General features: G+C 39.5%; 1 long non-coding RNA gene across 1 annotated transcript; it reads left to right on the top strand.

Annotated features, from left to right (window-relative positions):
- Positions 1-206: 206 nt before the first annotated feature.
- On the top strand, positions 207-3,126 carry LOC131227505 (uncharacterized). The gene is made up of 4 exons (XR_009162320.1): positions 207-540; positions 642-684; positions 790-961; positions 2,993-3,126. It is a non-coding gene; the product is annotated as an uncharacterized LOC131227505 (long non-coding RNA).
- Positions 3,127-20,157: the final 17,031 nt, after the last annotated feature.

Genomic DNA, 20,157 nt, shown 5'->3' with positions numbered 1-20,157 from the left:
TACTCTAATTGACACCCATTATTAACTACCATGGCAGAGAAGTTTCTTAACTTTTTTGTAAAAAGTGTAATGAGGAAACATCATGCTCTCCTCCACAAAAAAGACAATATACACATGTACATGGTGATAATGGTAGGTGTCTATGAGCTTGTGTTTTTATTAGAATATATGTTCTTGGTTCCAAACTGACCCTAAATGAAGTAATATCTAATAGAACAACTTGCAATGTCATTATACGCCTGTACAGACATGTCGGCATGGTGGGTTTTCGAGGACTTTGTGTCCATTTTCTTGTTTCCTTGCCTGAGAAAACACTGCTGTACATGTCTGAAACAGGTAGATGTATCTGTGCTCATGTTGCATTGTTGCAACATTCTTGTTTGGTTATCTTGTCTGCCCCTCTTTAAATCCTGGATTGTTGAAAATGTGTAAGATCTGTTCTAATGGAATGCTTTACTCTTTTAGGTTTGTCTTCTTTCAGTGATTTGAGTAGTCCTTGAAAGATATTCGAGGATAAGTCCTTGAGAATGAAGAAAAAAGGTGATAGGTTTATCTGTTTTCAACAAGCAATGTGATTACTCCTTTGTTTTCCAATGAAATGCATTCATGAATACTGAAATCTTTTCAATTACTTGCAACAGGAATGACAGAATTCTGTAAGATCGAGATTGTGCTTTGTTAACTGTAAGGAGTAGACATGTTTTTTTTTTTTTTTAAATTTAGTCTGTTGCTTTTTATATTCTCTTATGATTCTTCGCCTAATGCTATGGTTGTGTATCTCTCGACTAGCAATTTCTCCAGAAATCATTCAGAAGGCAGGATCACAGGATTGATGTAAAATCTTTTTCTGATGAATGGAAAGGGTCTCATAAACAAATGCCACACCAACACAAGTGAGGGCCCTTCTATTTCTCCTCTGCAAAAGTACATCTATAAGAAGCACTTCTTAACCCCTTCGAATGTAAAATTTCTATGCACTGGCTAATATTTTCAATTCTGTTGCTACTTTATTTATGTATTATCTCCACAGTAGCCAGATAACTGGGTTATGTACAATGGAATGTGTCAACCTATGTAATGTTCTCTAGAAGCTCAATTAGCAGTTATAACACCATTGCCTTAAACTCAGGAATTGTGAAATTGGTAATGGTTGTTGCAACAAATGGCTCACTGATGTGAACTATAGATTGAGGCGGTGTTTTGTTTATAGCTGGAGTTTCTAGGAGTGGAAAGCTGTTAATTTCACTCTTTATTTTTGTATTGCATGCATACACACAGACACATGTGCCCTAAATATTTGTGTGAGCCATAGTGTGCTATAACAGCTGTTACATAATGGTAATGGTGGCAACTGTTACACGTTATGGGGTCGTATTGGTCATAATAGCCGTTATGGAAAAATGACTCATAACATCCCCATAATGGTCTATTATGAGGACGATATAGGTTCCTTTTTCTATAACAAAAAAAGGTCGTAATGGACATTATGGCATGTATCATAATAGTGATGGTGGTGGCCGTTATGGCCACTGATATCGTTATGATACACCATGGTGTGAACATGAAGTGTTTCTTACCAACTATCTTTTCTTGACTTGCATTAGAATAGAATAATTGTAACACCTTGGCTCTTCAATACTCGGGTATCATATGTCCTCAGGTGTTATCTGGCAAATCTTTTGATTTAGCATAGTGTCCGCACATGCATGCGCACGCGCGAGTCCATGGAGTAGAGGAATTTGGCATAACTCTAAACCTAGGAGCTCGAACTTAAGCAAAGTTCATGCGTAGCTCGCCGATGGTATATGACTAGTCATGGGACCTGGATTCCCGGATCCCCAATCCATTAGACTCGGGTGACCGATTAGGAAGAGCCTACCAAAGGAGCACATCAAATTGAATATTTAAATCGGGGATTGATGAATGCGATACCTTCGATCGGTCCCCAACACTCGGACAATTGAGCCCTCCCCAAATCTCACCAAAGACTAGAATTCCCAAGCCTAGGCCGATTCAGGACAAACTGGATCCTGTCAGATCAACTAACTTGAGAAGCCCAAAAGCAGGACAGATTTGGTAGTAAATATGTAAAATACTGACATTTAGCATATTGAATATAATATAATATAGGAAAACAAACAAGTAGAACTGAATAGGACGTGGTTAAGGGAGGACAAGTGGCCAGTCATTTGATTTTATTTTTTTTAAAATAATCGTTTTTCAAGGCGAATGACTCAGTTTGAGTCACCATGAGTCTCGTTGAGTCATTTGAGTCAGCAGATTGACTCAATGAGTCTCTGTGAGTTGGAACCAAGCCACATCTAGAACTGAGTTCCTGTCAACCCATTCAATATCTTACCAAGTCAAGTTGACTTGGCCGAGTTTCAATTGAAGTTAGTGAGTTTTAGAACTATGCTTCAAAATGTGAATGCTATTTGTCAATTAGGTTTGTTTTGTGGAAAAAAAAAATGTTCATGCTATAGTATGAGTGTGATGGTTCTTATGCATGTATAACTCAAATCAAACTATCCAAATTGTAGGCCCTACTTTGATGGGTGATAAACCAAAAACTATACAGAACTGACCTCCTAATTGGCTGGTTGGTGGACATCTAATGCACAATTAAATTGAAAAAGTTTGTCAATTTGGCATGTGGACCTTGATCAACATCAATTCAAATACATGCATGGTTTTTATTGTTTGCTAACAGAGCGTTCATGCTTGGCCGACATCATTATCCTTTCTTCTTCACAATTTGTTACATTTTTCAGCAATTGTGATGCATGAAAGATGAATAATAATTTAAGATATCTATATAATACTTGACCTTATGAGAGGAGGGCTCTTTTTGAGCAATATCTGACTTTGGTTCTGATGGTACATGTCTACTGAAGGATATCCACCATGATACCATGATTTTATCCTTTGTCGAGCCCTCTGCGCCATGCACTGTCTTGCATCCCAACTGATATAATGTTATTTATTTTGCAAGGTAGCTTGAATTTTGTTGAAGAAACTACCAAGCTATAAACTGGGCATGCAGCTTAGGGGAGGGGAAAGGAGGAGATGATTAGGAGGGACTCCTGAACTAGCGTGGATCTACAAGACAGTCCATGGATGTCAATGGGCTGCATCATTCTTCCATTGAGTTTCCGCTCCTTCCATTCATTACAATAAAGGCAACACGAACAATGCGAAAGCTTCAGTTTGCTCCCAAAATTCCTTTTTCTTTCTCGAGTTAGATATTTTCATAGATATATCAACACTATTTTGTTATATTTCTTTTGATGGAGCCATAAATTTTCTCTAAAATAAGGTTAAATGTCTTATTATTTCATTTTTTTTTCCTGTCTCTGCAGTTAACTCCTTGGCCAGTCATTATTTACAAAATATCAAAAGTTGATGGTACGAGGAATTCTAAGTGGACTTGCTCGTGTGTGGTAGATATGGGTTGTTTGTAGCACACATGCCAATTTAGGATATGTGTTATAGACATGGGCATTCATCTTGTAAGGAACACTATCATCAAGCTAACACAAACATTAGGCTGGTTGACTAATCAGATAGGCCGTGCATGACATGAACATTGAATATGGACCATTGGTCATTTTTTCAAATGGTCCATTTTTTTCTCATACAAGTGTGGCCCATCTATTGAGTAGACCAATATGATTTTGGGCTTGAGCGTTTGCATAGTGTGCCATTACCTGTCATGCTCTGCCTACTATGTACCTGGAGCTAAGTTCATCTAATTGTATTTATTGTATGGGCTGTTTGTGAATCATAATAAAAATACATGCTAGCTAGGGGTTTCTGTATCAAGCTGGGCTAGCCTTACATCGGAGAGCGAGAGGGGAAACATTCTTGGACCTCAGCAGAGAACATTTTCCTGTAAACTGAAAAATAGCAAGAAGTTTATCACTCCTTCGTTATATTCATGCCGGGAAAAAAAAAAAGGACGAGGTTCCCCTGTTTTCAGTGCAAGAAGTGCACTAGTTCCCCTGGTACTGTTGTGGTTCTCATCATCTTTTCTAAAATGCGTTTGAACATTATATTTTAATCTAACCTTCTTTATTTCATTATTCTTTTCTTAAATCATATCTAAGACATCTATGACAAAAACTGGCATTTCTTTTCTTGTATTTTTGTTCTTTATGAGGATACTTAGTTTCCCAAAATGTGTTTCGGTTGGATTTGTGAGCCTTCGCATCTTTTAGATTCTTTCAATCCAAAATAAAGATCGATTTATGTATATAATGCTATGCATCATTCCTTCCCATCAAGGCTATAGGATCTAGTGGTTTTGATTTTATTAGTACCTCAAACAGTAATATTAGTAGAAATACTTCTGAAAATGTTCAACAATGTCTACTGGGATTCCCCATCTGCAGTTACTTAATCATGGAAATATAAGGGAGCTTAAGTGAATATCTCAACTTTCTGATGGCTGGTACATGCATTGTTTTCTTAATGCATATGGATAATAACTACTCCATACACGGTTTTAGTGTAAAATTTTTAATCCAAAAGTTACTGTTATGTTGCAGATACAGGTCAAATTTCGATCTCTAATCTACCTATTGATGACCTGGCTACAATTTTACCCCTTACAACGAATATCATTCTATGAATGGATTCGGCCAAACTTCCATTCAATACAACAGCTTGGATTAGAAAAGCCAGACCTGGTACCTCTCATCCCTTAGATCTTGAAGTATTTGAAGGAAAGTGGGATACAAGTCAAAGTAAAGGTTTTCTCCGCAATTGAGGGGTCTGTGGTCCATTCATGGATGGGGCTCACTTGACTGTATGGTCAAATGATCAAGATCACCATGGTGCTCGCCCCTACTGTTGTGGGTGATTGTACAGAAGATGGAGAATCTGAGCTACCTAATTTCTGCTGCATAGTCAGACTATGAAGACCAGCATCTGCTCGCTGTTTGTGGGTGATTGTACAAAAAAACATGCAGATAGGAGAATCCTAGCTTTACAATTTTCTTTGTTGAATGTGGACTATTGGCTGATTTTTGTCATCATCCGTTTGCTGGAAGGCTGTTACATGGACGGATAGGATTGTCTAATTGATGTGATATTTATACAGTTGCCTCTCACCATAGGGCTTACAAGATTGACATACCAGATGATCCACCCATGACCCATGCGGGCCCAGTCAAGCAATGGACCCTTAGGCATAAGGCCGGCTCCAAATTGAAAATGAATAAATGGGCCTCTCAAATTCTATGTCAAGGGTGGGCAATCTCGTCTTCAAAAGGGATTCTTCAGATCAAGCATGATGTTCCTTGCCACTTTCGAGTTCATCAGTTGCTAGGCTTCACAAATAGGTTTTCAGAAGCAAGGGTCACGTTACTAGCTGTTTGTAGCTCTATCATTGTGTTAAGTTAGAAGGCTAACGATATAATGAATGTTTGAGTGTTGGAAGAAAGGTTGTATTTATTTTAGAATGCATGTAAAATGGATCTATAGCCTAACTGCTATGCTGTTTTTTACTGTGCTATATTGCAAGGAATTGATCAGCCATTGTTTTTACTGTGCTATACTGCTATGCTGTTTTTTACTGTGCTATTTCCTTTGATCAGCCATTGTTTTTACTATTTGGTTGTGAATCTCTCTGTTTAAGCTTTCAAGAATTACAAGGCCAATGCTAGATTACAGGTTTCCAGAATTTAACGGATCACAGGTTAAGCCTCAATCCCAATCTTGGTGGGTCCCATGCTCTCGATGTCAGATTGTACATGCCAAGAAGCTTTTTCCTGGATTCATCACAACCATTGATCATTTTAAATTATTATTTTTCTCTGAGACTTCATATAAGTGTAATTAAGGTGGGAAAGTACAACTTTCCCATTAGTTATCAGTAATTATGTATTAGAGTTCTTGTTCATTTCACATGGATGGGGCCCGCTCACACAACCCCGCTCGTGCCCGGCGTGAAAATGCCGGAGTCTCGAACACGAGACTTCCTGCTCTTATACCACTTTAATGCAGGATAATTAACCAGTTACTCCAAAAGATCAAACTAATAGAGCATGGTGAATTAATTTCTTTATCTCATAGCCCAGGCTCCACATCTCATAGGTTAGTACCTCGGCTGAACTCTCCTCTGAGGCCCCCACTTCACATGGGTTCAACTTCACACGAGCCACCCACCTCACACGAATGGGGCCCGCCTCACGACGAGCCACCTGCGTCACATGGGCCGTCTACCCCGAGTGTGCCTTTGCATCCTACAGGCAACCCCACCCAAGCCCGGTGTAAGGCATGTGGCCTGTCTAACATGAAAATGCCCCTGCATTAATATTTCTTTAAATACATTTTTATACTATTATTATATATTAAAGGTTTGCTAAGCCAACATGCATGAAGAGCCCATTTACACACTATATACATGTAAAAGCAGCAGGAGTGTGCGATATGATCCATCCATCATGCATGCTTGACCATCTAAGTGCTCTTACCAACTTGAACACTATTAGATCCAGGTCTGGGCCCTCAAAAACAGACCCCGTGGGCAGGTTGATGTAGTTTAATTGTAGTGCAGTTGGGTTAGATCCACTAGACCTGACTTTGACAACCAAACAAAGGTTTAAGTATGACTCTTGGGCATGTTGATGTTTTCATTATTCCCAACCTGACTTAACCTGGCCCGAATATGCTTAACCCAAATGCAAATTAGGTTGGTATTTTCCAATCCTAACCCAAACAGAGGACCTTGACAACCTGATCCGAACTCAGTTGTGGTCAATTGGGTTTGGTTTGACCCAAACACAAGTTGCAACCCTAAGTTTAAGAATGGAACATGGGGCTATTGGGTCAGGCTGGATTGGTTTAACTAGCATAAACCATTTGTAATTTATATGGCTGGGTTAGGTCAGGTTGGATATGGTTCAACCCTACTCAAACTCACACCCATTTGGCTTAGTCCAACCTTCGTTAGGAGCAGCTCAGGTCCGTTGACCTACTAGTTGACCCAACACATTGTCACCTGTAGTTCAAAACCTGAGAACAGACTGACTGAGCCAGGGCCCTTGGACAGCCCTAATTGATGGCCGGTTATGCTTGAAGCCATCCACGTCCATTGCCAGCCCTATTGGTGTCATGTTTTCGTTGGTTTGGTTAGGTGGGATGGAAATGATGAATTAATTTTAAATAGTAAATAATTTTCATGTGAAAATTATGATAATTTTGCATTAAAACATGAAAATAAAATCGACAATAATTCATTTTTCAGCTGTTCGAGTCGAACAGACTCAACTTGATAGATAATATTTATAAATTGGGGTTTGCTAATATCTCTAGGTGTTGGCAATGTTGACCTATTGCTGATCCAAACTATTCATTCATTCATACCATTACGAGCAAGCCATGGTGCAAAATCAGGAGATTCTAAGCGTCCGATTAAAAGCATGAAAATGGATCTTGACTGGAGAAACAAAATAGGTCCAATCATCTTCTTGAAACATGTAGTGGATGGATCCCCACTTTTTATTTATTGTGATCTTAAAGGAACATTTCGATTTGATGATTCTAGCCATGTGAATTATCCTTCGTAAATAATGGATGGTTGTTAGCAAATTGGCTCCATTCAAAGGGTTAGGATCATCCTACCAGTGTGATTATTACACCATGGCTTGTTCTTAATTGTATGAATGAGTGAATGGTTCAGGTGGCTGCATCTATCCCAAATGTTGCAACTTGCAAGGTCTTTGTTCTAGTGCTAAATGTGCATGTGATGATCCAGTCTATCCATCTAATGGGCTATGCTGATTGGTAAAAAATGTACTGTAGTCATCACGAGATATTGAAAATTTCAAGAGCCAGCAACTAGCAAGATATTATCATTGTTACAAGTGGACCATTGTTTATGTACCTAGATAGGGAGTTTTTCATTTTTTATTTTTTATTTTATTTTTAATAGTTTGTCCTTTCATGCAAAGGTCCACAAGTCAAGCCAAGAACGCGTCCTTTCGGCCTACCACTCTTCAAGAAAATCATCTGCAACTTCCTCAAGGAAAAAAGATGCACAAAGAATGGACATGACTTAGGTGGATCCCTGACTGTGGGGCCCACCACGCCCCATAGTCAAGGATCCAGCAATGCCGCGTCCATGTAGAATGAGATTTTGTAAAGGTTACTAGGTCAAGTCAGTACTTGAGAAAATCACCGGTAGCTTGCTTGAGTAAAAAATTACACATCAGGCAATTAGGGCATCTACATAGTGGCCCACCAGACCAAAAATTATAATCATTATATATGTGTTACATTAAAGACAATTAGCTGTCTAGTCTATGTTGAAGAGAGTTGGGCCATAGCCCAGCACCTGAGATGAACCATACATGTCTATGGTGATACCTCAAATTGTGTCCCTCACCAAACTCATGGCTAGAAAGCCTAACCAGATGGCCCCATCCACTAATCAGTTGCGATCAAGATCACACACATGTCTATGGTGGAGATTGGATTGAAAACAATTTGAGGAAGAGCTTCCTTGAAATGTAAACCTGATTATCGGAGTTGATGAAAGATATACCACATGGTGGCCCACGCACAAACAAACCTATATATGGTTGACATCCCATTTACATGTGGTGTGGCCCATTTGATTTGTGGATCTAGCTGATTTTTTAACCTCGAGTATAAAATTTGATTAGCAGAGTGAATTTTGTAATTAAAACATGGTGAGCCTCCTGGACTTGGTCACTAGTGTTGTAAAAAATATTGACTTTAATAATAAAATAATATATAATATAAAAAGTTGTTTTGAAAAAACACTTTTCTACGGGTTTTTGGGAATAGTCCCACATGAAAAAGAGAAGAGAAAAACCTGTGGTTTATATGAAGGATGTGGAGTATTATTATATTTACCTACCTAGTCCATGGACTATGGACCTTGCGTGTTCCAGTGCGTAGCACTGGAACACCCGCGAGCGCGCTCATGCTCGGGCTCCGGCACGGGCACGGGCACAGGCACAAGCACGGGCTCGGTCTCGATCTCGAGCACGGGCAAGGTGCGAGGGCGTGGGTATGTGAGGCAGTGTGGCTGTAGAGGCACTAGTGGCGCACTTTGCATTTAATAGAGAGACTAAAGGACTGATAGAGAAATCTCTCAATATAAATAGAGGGACTGAAAAGAGTTGTTGCAGTAGAAACTATAACAGCTGAGCCATTAGTGAAGGGTCCAGTTGTAACTGCTGCATGGCTAGCCCAACAGCTAGAAAACGGCTAGCTGTTGTCTCACAACAGTCAGCATGCAACAACTTAATGGTCCATGCACAACAGTCAGAAAACGGCTATAAAACGGCTAGTTTTTCAACAGCCAGAAATGACTTAATGGAATTTAAGTCTCTGGACCATAACCCCCTAGCCACCATAGCTTATAAAAGGAGGACCTGGATGGGTTTCCAAACCATCTCAACTTACTCCAGCAAACCCATACGAACTAAGACAACCAACCCCTCTCTACTCATATATTCTAGTGTTTTCAGCAACGTAGCAAGGCTTAAACCTTAGCTTGAAGAACAGACCAGCAGTGTGGTCTAGGACGGTTCAACTGAACCAGTGGTTGAAGATTTGAACTGACCTGTGCAGAAGTCGAAACTACTTTTTCTCTGCTTTTCTTCTTCTCTTGGGATTTTTTTCCTTTATACTGTAATACTGCCAGAAAGTGTGTAATTGAGTTCTATTTGGTGGGCCTTTGTGTTTGCTGAACGCAGACCCACACCAGGCTCATCGTATCCTAGAAGCTTTTTGCCTGTAACCTATCAGCATACTCAATTCACTTGAGTAGGGGCAAATAACGCCTTAAGGACAATGTTTCAGATGTGCTTAAGCCTGTCTTGATTTATGATTATTTTGCACTTTTCGGTTTCCACATTATACAGAAATACATTAATCTGTATAATTTCCAACAATCTTAAAGCATTATTTTACTGATGGAAGCCGATAATGTTTTATCCATCAAGTTGATGAATCAGGACTTAATACGTCTTGATCGGTTCGCTGAAACCAATTTTACAAGATGGCAAGACAAGCTGAAATTTCTCTTGACGGTGCTGAAGATCTATTACATATTAGATCCAATTTTGCAAGCACTACCTGAAGTATCTGACAAAGACACACCTGAACAAGTAGTTGCCCGCACCAAAAGAGCCGAAGACGAACTCTTGTGTCGAGGACACATTTTGAACGCTCTCTCCGACTGCCTGTACGATCTGTACCAACAGACATCATCAGCAAAGGAGATTTGGGCCGCTTTGGAATTCAAATACAAGGCTGAAGAAGAAGGTACCAACAAGTTTCTCATCGCCAAGTATTTTGACTTCAGCATGGTAGATAATAAACTGCTGCTGCCCCAAATCCAAGAACTGCAGCTAATAGTAAACAAAATCAAAGCGATAAAAATCGATCTTCCTTAATTATTCCAAGTCGGGACTATAATCGCCAAATTGCCACCGATGTGGAAAGACTATAGAAAGAAGTTACTGCATAAAACCGAGGACTACACACTGGAACAAATCCAGAAACACCTCAGGACTGAGGAAAAATCCCGTAACCGCGATAGAAAAAATAATAACGGGAATACCTCGTCCAAGGTATATGCTGTAGAAAACACTAATAACGAACATCCCGAGAAGGACGATTCTCTGAAACCTAATAAAGAAAAATTCAAGAAGAACACCCAAAAGAAGAACGGAAAGTTCAAGGGCCCATGCCATGTCTGTGGAAAAACTGGACACTATGCTCGAGTATGCTGCTATCGCAAATCTAAAAGAGAGGCAAGTGCAGTAGAAGAAGGCGATATCGTGGCTATGATCACTGAGGTGAATACCATCCAAGGTAAAGTTTCAGGTTGGTGGTATGATACTGCCGCTACTGTACATGTGTGATACGACAAATCAGCCTTCAAAACCTATGAGGAATTGACCGATGGTCAAGAATTTCAAATGGGTAATGAAGTCCGATCGAAGGTCGTCGGCAAAGGAACTGTCGAACTGATATTCATCTCTGGAAAGAAAGTGATTCTATCTAATATACTGCACGTCCCAGACATGAAGTGAAACTTAGTTTCTGGGAAAACCAGGCATACGGGTGGTGTATGAGTCAAATAAACTGATTTTGTCCAAAAATAAAAATTTTATCGGAAAGGGATATGCTTGTAACGGAATGGTTAAGTTTTCTCTGAATGAAAGTAGCACTTCTGCGTATATGGTTGAATCCGCTGGACTGTGGCATAATAAACTAGCCCATATAGGTTATAGTATCTTGAAGTTCATGACTAAGAATGGTTTAATCTCATACACAGATAATGAAACCAAAAAATGTGAAGTGTGCATAAGATCCAAAATGACAAAGAAACCTTTTCCAAGTGTTGAAAGATCGTCTCAAGTATTGGATCTTGTGCACAGTGATATCTGTGAGTTAAACGGCATTCTTACTCATGGAGGTAAACGGTACTTCATAACCTTTATAGATGATTGCTCTAGGTATGTGTATGTGTACCTATTAAAGAGCAAAGATGAAACATTAAACATGTTTAAAATATATAAAGCAGAAGTAAAGAATCAACTGAATAAGAAAATAAAAATTCTCCGTAGCGATAGAGGAGGAGAATACTTCTCCAATGAATTCGATAACTTCTGTGAAGAACATGGACTGATACATCAATGTACAGCGCCATACACACCTCAACAAAACGGAATAGCTGAAAGGAAGAATAGAACATTAGTAGAAATGGTCAACTCAATGCTGATAAGAGCAAAGTTGCCACTAAGTTTATGGGGAGAGGCACTGCTTGCAGCATGCCATATAATAAATAGAATTTCGTCTAAAAAATATAAAATATCTCCATATAAAACATGGAGAGGTAGAAAACCTAATCTAGGATATCTAAAAGTGTGGGGGTGTCTTGCATATTGCAGAATCCCTGATAAAAAAAGAACTAAGTTAGGACCAAGAGCTATTAAGTGCGCATTCGTAGGGTATGTACAAAATAGTAAAGCTTATAGACTTTTAGACATAGAGTCTAATATAATAATAGAATTAAGAGATGTTGAGTTCTTTGAAAACTCACTATCCATGGAGTCAAAGGATAATGAAATCTAAACTCCTAATAGAGAACCAGATAGCACAGCTCTACAAATGGTGGAAGCTTCTATTGAACCTCGTAGAAGTCAAAGGACAAGAATAGAGAAGAGTCTAGGAGATGACTATATAGAGTCACAACGTGTCATTTTCCATCTTGTAGAAGGAGATAGAGAAAATGTTATGAGAAAAATACCTATAGTAATGAATATAAAAGATGATCCTAAAACATATAAAGAGACCATATGCTCTGAGACTCAGCTTTCTGGAAAGAAGCTATAAACGATGAAATGGAATCTATATTATCAAATCAAACATGGGAACTAGTTAACTTACCTCTAGGTTCTAGACCCATAGATTATAAGTGGGTATTTAGGAAGAAATATCACACTGATGGGACTATCCAAACCTTTAAAGCTCGACTAGTAGCTAAGGGTTTTAGACAAAAAGAAGAGATATATTACTTTGACACATACTCTCCTATAGCTAGGATAACATCCATTAGGATATTATTTGCGCTAGCTTCCATACATCATCTTCACATCCACCAAATGGATGTAAAGACTGTATTTCTGAATGGTGACCTCAACGAGGAGGTATATATGGAACAACCTGAAGGATTCGTTCTACTAGAAAATGAAAACAAAGTATGTAGATTAGTCAAATCATTGTATGGATTAAAACAAGTACCAAAACAGTGGCATGAGAAGTTTGATTCTAAAACACTTTCTTATGGTTTCATGCATAATGTAGCTGACAAATGCATATATTCTAAAGTAGATGATAGGTACATCGTTATTATTTGTCTGTATGTTGATGACATGTTAATAATGAGTAATAAAATGGAAGGTGTAACTGAAACAAAAAAGTTTCTATCTTCCGTATTTAAAATGAAGGATCTTGGACAAATTGATACCATTCTTGGTATCAAAGTTAAAAACCATTGTGGGGGTTATGCTTTGTGTCAATCTCATTATATTGAGAAGATACTAAACAAGTTTAACCATCTAAATATAAAAGAAGCAAAAATCTCATTTGATCCAAGTATCAAGCTAAAAGAAAATACTGGAAGAATAGTTGCACAATTAGAATATGTGAGTGCTATAGGGAGTCTTATGTATGCTATGTAATGCACTAGACCTGATATTGCATATGCTGTGAATAAACTTAGTAGGTTTACTAGTAACTCCAGTACTAAATACTGAAATGCAATAAGTTGAGTCCTTGGTTACTTAAAAGCAACCAAAGACTCATGACTATTTTATTCAAAGTTTTCTGCCATATTGGAAGGATATACCGATGCAAGCTGGATATCGAGTGCAGGGGACAACAAGTCTACTACAGGGTGGGTATTCACCCTAGGAGGTGCAGCTGTATCTTGGAGATCCAAGAAACAGACTTGCATAACGCATTCGACTATGGAGTCTGAATTTATAGCCCTGGCTATAACAGGTAAAGAGGCTGAGTGGCTAAGGGATCTTATATTAGAAATCTATTTCTGTGTAAAGCCTATATCGGCTGTGTCACTACATTGTGATAGTGAAGCCACATTAGCTAGAGCCTATAGCGGCCCTTATAATGGTAAGTCTAGATATATTAGTCTTCGACATGATTATGTCAGACAATTGATTCAAGATGGAATCATTGTTATTTCTTATATGAAATCAAGCAATAACCTGGCAGATCCTTTTACTAAACCTCTACCGAGAGAGGTAGTAAAGGCTACATCTAGAGGGATGGGGTTGAAACTCTTCAACTAAAGTTCCACCAGTGATGGTAACCCAACCTAAAGTCAGAAAATCTCTAATTTTGGGTTTAATGGGTAAGAATAAGTCACTGATATGTGAAAAGTTTTTAGCACTAAATTATAAAACCTTATCCATAATAGATAAGTGTTGAGCGTTACGATAGAGGGTTGAGTCTTAGAACTCTTAATGAAATACAGTTTATAAGGACAAGTATCTTATAGTAACTGAGACACTGGAAGGATTTCACCTATATGAATGTAGAGATGGTGCCGTCTCTCATGAGAGTTATGAGTTTTCTCTCGGGATCGTTCACGAATTAGGATAAGCACATGACCATTAATTGTGCTGAGCAAGATTGTAGGAACTCTAACAAATACATAGCGAATATGTGCGTGGTATTTTCAATTTTGTTATCTAGGAATAACTGGTTCAAAGCTGCGGCTACTAGTCATTTTGACAGAGTTTTGAAATACTTATACTAAGGAAAGATTAAAATCGAAAGATATCTTTTTTTATACATATAAGCTGATTATTCTGGCAGTATTGTTTAACCAAGAAAATAATTTTATAAAATCAAGTGGGGGATTTTTGCAAAAAATATTGATTTTAATAAAAAATATTTTAATAATAAAATAATATATAATATAAAAAGTTGTTTTGAAAAAATACTTTTCTGCGGGTTTTTGGGAATAGTCCCACATGGAAAAGAGAAGAGAAAAACCTGTGGTTTATATGAAGGATGTGGAGTATTATAATATTTTGGACCTTGCATGTTCCAGTGCTACGTGCTCGCGCTCGGGCTCGGGCATGGGCTCGGTCTCGGACCCCGGGCTCAGTGTGAGGGCATGGGCATGTGAGGCAGTGTGGCTGTAGAGGCGCTAGTGGCGTACTTTGCACTTCGCACGTCCGCATCGTGTCGCAGAGGGTCGCTCCTTCGCGACCTTGAGCGAACCAGAGCGAGACGTGTACGAGTCGCGGTGCGACTAAGTGGCTATGGCGGGTGGCTGGTTAGCAGAGAGACTAAAGGACTGAGAGAGAAATCTCTCAGTATAAATAGAGGGACTGAAAAGAGCTGTTGCAGTAGAAACTATAACAGCTGAGCCATTAGTGTAGGGTCCAGCTGTAACTGCTGCATGGCTAGCCCAACAGCTAGAAAACGGCTAGCTGTTGTCTCACAACAGTCAGCATGCAGCAGCTTAATAGTCCATGCACAACAGTTAGAAAATGGCCATAAAACGACTAGTTTTCCAACAGCCAGAAATGACTTAATGGAATTTAAGTCTCTGGACCATAACCCCCTAGCCACCATAGCCTATAAAAGGAGGACCTGGATGGATTTCCAAACCATCTCAACTCACTCCAGCAAACTCATACGAACTAAGACAGCCAACCCCTCTTTACTCATATATTCTAGTGTTTCCAGCAACGTAGCAAGGCTTAAACCTTAGCTTGAAGAACAGACCAACAGTGTGGTCTAGGACGGTTCAACTGAACCAGTGGTTGAAGATTTGAACTGCCCTGTGCAGAAATCGAAACTACTTTTTCTCTTCTTTTCTTCTTCTCTTGAGATTTTTTCCTTTATACTGTAATACTACCAGAAAGTGTGTAATTGAGTTCTATTTGGTGGGCCTTCGTGTTTGCTGAACGCAGACCCACACCAGGCTCGTCGTATCCTAGAAGTTGTTTGCCTGTAACCTATCAGCATACTCAATTCACTTGAGTAGGGGAAAATAACGCTTTAAGGACAGCGTTTCAGACGTGCTTCAGCCTGTCCTGATTTCTGATTATTTTACACTTTTCGATTTTCACATTATGCAGAAATACATTAATCTGTATAATTTCCAACAACTGGTGCCATTCATCTATTACTAAGTGTTGGAACTTGCAAGTTCCTTGTTCAACCACTCCACATGCATGCATTGAACCAATCCGACCATCTGGTGGACCGCACCAATTGGCAAAGAAATGTGTAGCAGACATTATGTGACGTCAGGAATTGCAGAAGGGCAAAGGTGTGGTTCCATTCAGCTAGGAAGATACTTTCAGCTGAGTCGGGGGCCTGATGGCTGTCCGGCTTACTATTTAAATTGTTGCAAGTAGACCAGGGATCACAGAAAGGGTGATTTTCAGGGTATTTTGATCATTCATACTTTCAAGCAAAAGTCAGCAAGTTAAGTCTACAAACGGATGGGCGGAGTGGATTTCTCACAGACATCACGGTTGGTCCGCATAGCTTCCACGCAATCTGCTTCCGTGATCTTGGAGGTGGGCCATACCGCATTGATGGTACTGATGTCCTGCACGAGTGGCCTGTTGCCGTGAAAGACGGTATTGTACCAAAAGTTCTGATACCCCTGTCTGCAGGTGATCAGTTCTTCAATATTTATTGGGCATGGGTGACGTGTCCATGTCTCATGTACGGTGATAGTTCAGCACCCGTTCAAGAATGATGGTGGTTTGTCCACCGAACAATGGGCACGCGTGTCCGATAATCTGGTCCGTTCAAATTGAATCCCGTTGTGGGCGTAGCACAGATAAAATATCCCCATTGGTTTGATGATCTTAACTATCCCACGGAATAGGGAGCATTTACCATTTTGTATCAACCATCCATTTGATAGAAGCCAGTTCGATGGTTAGGATCCATCCATCACTACGACTATTGGACTGAAGGACCGATCATAAAGCGGATTGGTTGGTGACCCCAATGCCACCGAGCTGGGTGGACTTGGGCGTTCTGGGGCCCACCGTGACATTTGTGTTTTATCCACACCGTCCATCAATTTTTTCAGCTCATTTTAACGCGTGAGCTAAAAACTGAAGCAGGTCAAAAGCTCAAGTGAACGATACCATTGGAACTCGTAGAGACTGAACGCCCACCGTTAAAAACTTCCTTGGACCATAGAAGTTTTGGATTTAGCTGATATTTGTGCTTTCCCTTCATTCATGTCAGTGTGACCTTATCAACAGGTTGGATGAAATATAAACATTTTGGTGGGCCCTACGAAGGTTTCAACTGCGGTTGTTTCCCGTTTCCTGTGGTGTGGTACATTTGAACGTTGAATCCGCTTTATTTTTTGGCTCCTCTCCCAGAATGAGCTGGAAAAACGGATGGACGGCGTGGATGAAAAAAAAAAAAAGAAAAACACCACGGTGGGCCTCACAGAGCCAACACCACCTAGCACGGAGGTGTTGCATGTAAATGTGAATGAATATTTAGGGTACCAACCATGTTGCACATGCGGCAGATGTGTCACATGCATAAATGTTGGCCCAGCCCATTGGTTTTTTATATGGCTGAGTTAGGTCAGATTGGATATGGTTCAACCCTACTCAGACCCATACCCATTTGGCTTAGTCCCACCTTCATTAGGAGCAGCTCGGGTCTGTTGACCCAATACATTGTCACCTGTAGTTCAAAACTTGAGAATAGTCTGACCGAGTCAGGGCCCTTGGACAACTAATTGATGGTTATGCTTGAAGCCATCCAGTTTCATTGCCAACCCTTTTTGTATCATGTTTTCTTTGGTTAGGTTAGGTGGGATGGAAATAATGAATTAATTTTAAATAGTAAATAATTTTGATGTGAAAATTACGTTAATTTTGCATTAAAATATAAAAATAAAATTGACAAGAATTCATTTTTCAACCCAATCGAGTCTAAAAGACTCAACTCAATACATAATAATTATAAATTAGGGTTTGCTAACATCTTCAGGTGTTAGCAATATTGACATATTGTTGATCCAAACTATTCATTCATTCATACAATTATGAGCAAGCCATGGTGCAAAATCAGGAGATTCTAAGTGTCCAATTAATAGCATGAAAATGGACAGTGGACAGTCCAAATTAATTGGAGAAACAAAATAGGTCCAATCATCTTCTTGAAACATTTAGTGGATGGATCCCACTTTTTATTTATTATAATCTTAAAGGAACACTTCAATTTGATGATTCTAACAATGTGAATTATCGCTAGTAAACAATGGATGGTTGTTAGCAAATTGGCTCCATTCAAAGGGTTAGGATCATCCGACTAGTGTGATTATTACACCATGGCTTGTTCCTAAATGTATGAGTGAATGGTTCAGGTGGTGGCATCTATCCCAAATGTTGTAACTTACAAGGTCCTTGTTCCGGTGCTAAATGTGCATGGGGTGATCCAATCTGTCCATCTGGTGGACCATGCTGATGGACAAAAATGTATAGTAGTCATCACAAGTATGAGATATTTTAGGAGCCAGCAGCTAGCAAGATATTTTCATTTCCCAACTTCGGTGGGCCCTACAGGTTGGTTGCTGCTTGTACCACTACTTGAATTGTTGCAATTAGACCATTATTTATGTACCTAGATGGGAAGGTAGTTTTTTTTTTTTATTCATTTATTTTAAAATTTAATTTTCTAAGTTCTAAAAAAAAAAAAAGTTTATCCTTTCATGCAAAGGTCCCCAAGTCAAGTCAAGAACACGTCCTTTTAGGCCAGCCAAACTTCCAGAAAATCTTCAGCAACTTCCTAAAAGATAAAAAGGCACAATGGACATGGCTTAGGTGGATTCTTGACTGTGGGGCCCACCGCGCCGGTAGTCAAGGGACGCGGATTTCCTACCAAAGCCGTTGCCGGAAGTTCCTAGGCTGAAAACTGGGTGGGGTCCACCGTGGTTTTCGTGACAAATCCACCTTGTCCATCCATTTTGCGAGCTAATTTTAGGACTTTAAAGCCAACGGTTAGTAAGATCCAAGACTCAAGTGGGCCACACTAAGGGAAAAGGTGGGTAGGGAAATTTCTACCTTTGAAACCTCCTTGGAGTCGATAGTGATGTTTAAATGCCATCCATACTGTTCATAACGCCATTCCTACTGGGATGAGCTGAAAACGTGAGTATTAGCTTGATTCAAAACTTCTATGGCCCCACAAATATTTCAACCGTGGATGTTCAATCCTCATGTTTTCAGCACACTTGAGTATTGGATCCGGCTCATTTTTGTCCTTGTAACCTAATATGATCTCAAAAAATGTATGGACGGAGTAGATTTCTCACAAACAAAACAGTGGGCCCCACCCAGATTTATGTGCCACATTTAAGACAATTAGCTGTTTATGCTGAAGAGAGTTGGGCCATGGCCCAATCCTTGGGATGGAACCTGAGTTGAACCATACATATCTATGGTGATACCTTAAATTGTGTCCCAAACTCATGGCAAGAAAACCTAACCAGATTGCCCCCCATCAAGTAACCAGTTGCGATCAAGATGACATGCATATCTATGGTGGAGATTGGATTGAACACAATTTGAGAGAGAGATTCCTTGAAATGTGAACCTGATTAACGGGGTTGATGAAAGATATACCACATGGTGGCCCACAAACAAACCTATATATGGTTTACATCCCATTTACATTATTCCATGTGGTGTGGCCCATCTGATTTGTCGATCTAGTTGATTTATTTATTTATTTATTTTAACCTCAAGACTTAACATCAAGCATAAAATTTAATTAGCAGAGTAAATTTTGTAATTAAAACATGATGGGCCCCCTGGACTTGGGCACTGGTGCCATTCATCTATTGGAAATGTTGGAACTTGCAAGGTCTTTGTTCAATTACTTGACATGCATGCATTGATCTAGTCTGTCCATCTGGTGGAATGCACCGATCGGCAAGAAATGTGTAAAAGTCATTATGTGATGTTAGAAACAGCAGGAGGCAAAGGTGTGGTTTCATCCAGCTAGGAAGATATTTTCATCTCCCAACTGCGGTGGGCCGGGCCCCGTGGGGTTAATGGCTATCTAGCTCATTATTTAAATTGTTGCAAGTGGACTAGGAATCACGGAAGGGAGATTTTTGAGGTATTTTGATCGTTCATACTTTCAAGTAAAGGACAGCAAGTCAAGTCAACGTGCCCTTTTGAGCATACTTTAAAGAAATCACCAGCAACTTCCTTTAAGAAAAAAATGCAAATAGAATGAGATTTTGTCAAGATCATCAAGTCACCACTTGAGAAAATCACCAGCAGCTTCCTTAAGTGAAAAATTACACGTATCACCCAATTAGGACCTCTACATAGTGGCCCACCAAACCAACAATCTTAATCACCACAGATGTGCCACATGCAAGACAATTACCCATTTATGTTAAGGAGAGGCTGGATAATGGATTATTTGATCATTGAAGCTTTTGGGTCATGGCCCATTCCCTGACGGCGCACATGAGATGAAGCATGCATGTCTATGGTGGTACCTCTAACTGTGTTCCATCACCAAATCCATGGCACAAAAACCAAACCAGATGGGCCCATTTATTGACAG

Source organism: Magnolia sinica, chromosome 15, assembly GCF_029962835.1.
Source record: "Magnolia sinica isolate HGM2019 chromosome 15, MsV1, whole genome shotgun sequence".
NCBI classification, from domain to species: domain Eukaryota; kingdom Viridiplantae; phylum Streptophyta; class Magnoliopsida; order Magnoliales; family Magnoliaceae; genus Magnolia; species Magnolia sinica.
This window is presented reverse-complemented; position numbering and strand designations above follow the sequence as displayed.